Below are 2,144 nucleotides of genomic sequence, written 5' to 3'. Positions count from 1 at the left end.
GACCCTACTAACTCAAGTTGTTAGACCAGGGCTAACATCAGTGAAACTAAGGGAAGTTCCAAGGGTCAAATCAACGAATTGACTCACAAATATCTAGATATTTGTCCCTAAATTTTCTCAAGAAAAGAAATGAAACACCCAAAAATCAAACTATTTGGGGACATTGCAATCTGAAAAAGGGCAAATGGGAAAGAGCTAAAAAGCAAGGCAAGTTCATTGCTTTTTCCATAGTGAACTCTATGAGGAACTTGGTAACCCTAACTCGATTGCTATACAAGCAATGAGAGGGTCATTGTGAAAGGGGCCAAAGAATTCAAAAGGATAGCCTACTAAGCTGTTGTGAACTGTCACATACTTGAAGAAGTGAGATGGAAAAGCAGAAGTGGAAGGGGAAAATGAAGACTGATACAACAGATGGTTGTAATCACTCTTCCGTTATTAATACAAAACTGTAGTTGTGTTCCCTACTCCATGGTGTCGGTAACATTGTTCATTTGATACTTGTTTAGACGAGTAGTTTATTTGTATGCAAATATATGTTCATTGTGCATTCATATATTGGTTTTCAAGGTTGTATACGGTGATAGTGTTTGCGTTTCCTTTGTGCAGGAATTTATTTGGAGCTGGCTTTGAAGGAGTTCTTCTTGGATGCATTGAGATCTCCAAAAAAATCTAGAAGGAGACTTGAGGTAACCCTCTTTCCATACTTTGTTAATTTATATTGATAGATGAACATGTGTATAACTTGGTAGCATCTGCAGATAATCTTACAGTCTGTTGAAGGTCTCGAGAAGGCCTTTGAGGGTAGTTTTGATTCTCCATACACCGTGCTTTCTACCCCTTAGCAGAGGGCACACCAGACACCACAAGATGTGTGCTGCTCTTCCAGTTACTGGACCCTATCTTCGGGTGAACCAATTCTAGGGTTGGCAAGATATTAAAAAGAAAAGATAACTCGTCCCGGGCTCCCCAAAGATATCTACAGGTTTCCTAACATTGCCACCCATTGCCATGTCCCAGTTTAGGAATATTAACCTGATTCCCTTTCGATGCTCATGTACATTGCACAATTGATACAAGGCTTCCCCATCTCTTAGAATCAGCTAACCCATGTCTAGCTGTTGTTCACATGGAACCTTTCCCCACTTTAGTCTTCAAATTTCTCATTTGAATATTTGCTACTATCACAAAGATCTGCAGCGGGGGTTAATCCACCCAAACTCACACCTAAGTTTTCTCAATGACCCCCGCATCCTCCTACTCATCGAAGATAGGAAATTGCTCCAATGGTCGAGTATAGGTTGCACACTTCAGCACCATCCATTTTTAGGGCTAGTTGATTCAGTAAGTGAGTTGTTACACACTCCTTAGCAGATTTCAACTTCCATGACCACTATCCTACTGTCTTAATCAACCAAAACCCTTTGTGGGATCTAGGTTAGCACGCAATTTGACACCGTAACTCAACTTTTGGTTCATCCCACATCGCTAGTTCTTCTTACCAAAAATAGCCCACTTGGAGCAATCGATTCCATGGCATGACTCAATGGAGGAGTCGCACCCTCTTACCTATTTAAAGTTTGAGAATAGGTTGAGGACGTTACACCCCTGATGCCTCTAATCATTTTCTTTACCCGATAAAACTCACACATGATCTCTAGCTATCTTGAGGGAAACTTCAGAGGAAACGAGCTACTAGATGGTTTGATTAGTCTTTCACCCCTATACCCAAGTCAGATGAACAATTTACAATGAACCTCACATGCTTTTCCTTAATAAAGAAACTCCCACTTTGTCCCTCTTCATGAGTAGATCAATTACCCTTTGCACCATTTCCCCTAAAACTTCTATTTTACCCAGTTTACAAGACCGGCACTAATGGACTTTGTATCCACTGCATCAATGTGTAGATATTATCACTATCCATAGCACTGACCATGGAAACTGAGCTATGGTCCAGACGCATCAGTCCTGTTATGAAAAGTTTTTTAAATTAGGAGCTGAAGCTTCCAGCTTTAGATGCTTCGTAATGGATGTCTGGTAAATGGTTTAGCGGATGGGGTAAGGATGTCAGTTTGGGATCCTTTCCCCTATGATGATGGAACTACCTCAAGGGAAAAGCCCTTCTCCAATGATAAGAGGAT

The 2,144-nt window shown here is 40.8% G+C and overlaps 1 pseudogene; it reads right to left on the bottom strand.

Moving 5' to 3' along the window:
- Positions 1-772: 772 nt before the first annotated feature.
- On the bottom strand, positions 773-1,889 carry LOC149157458 (25S ribosomal RNA; annotated as a pseudogene).
- Between the last annotated feature and the right edge of the window lie 255 nt (positions 1,890-2,144).

Source organism: Pinus tabuliformis, chromosome 5_2 (genome assembly GCF_031772625.1).
Source record: "Pinus tabuliformis cultivar Carrire ecotype Pingquan chromosome 5_2, CPIR1, whole genome shotgun sequence".
NCBI classification, from domain to species: Eukaryota; Viridiplantae; Streptophyta; class Pinopsida; order Pinales; family Pinaceae; genus Pinus; species Pinus tabuliformis.
Note: the sequence above shows the minus strand (reverse complement) of the source record. Positions and strands in the feature narration are given on the sequence as shown.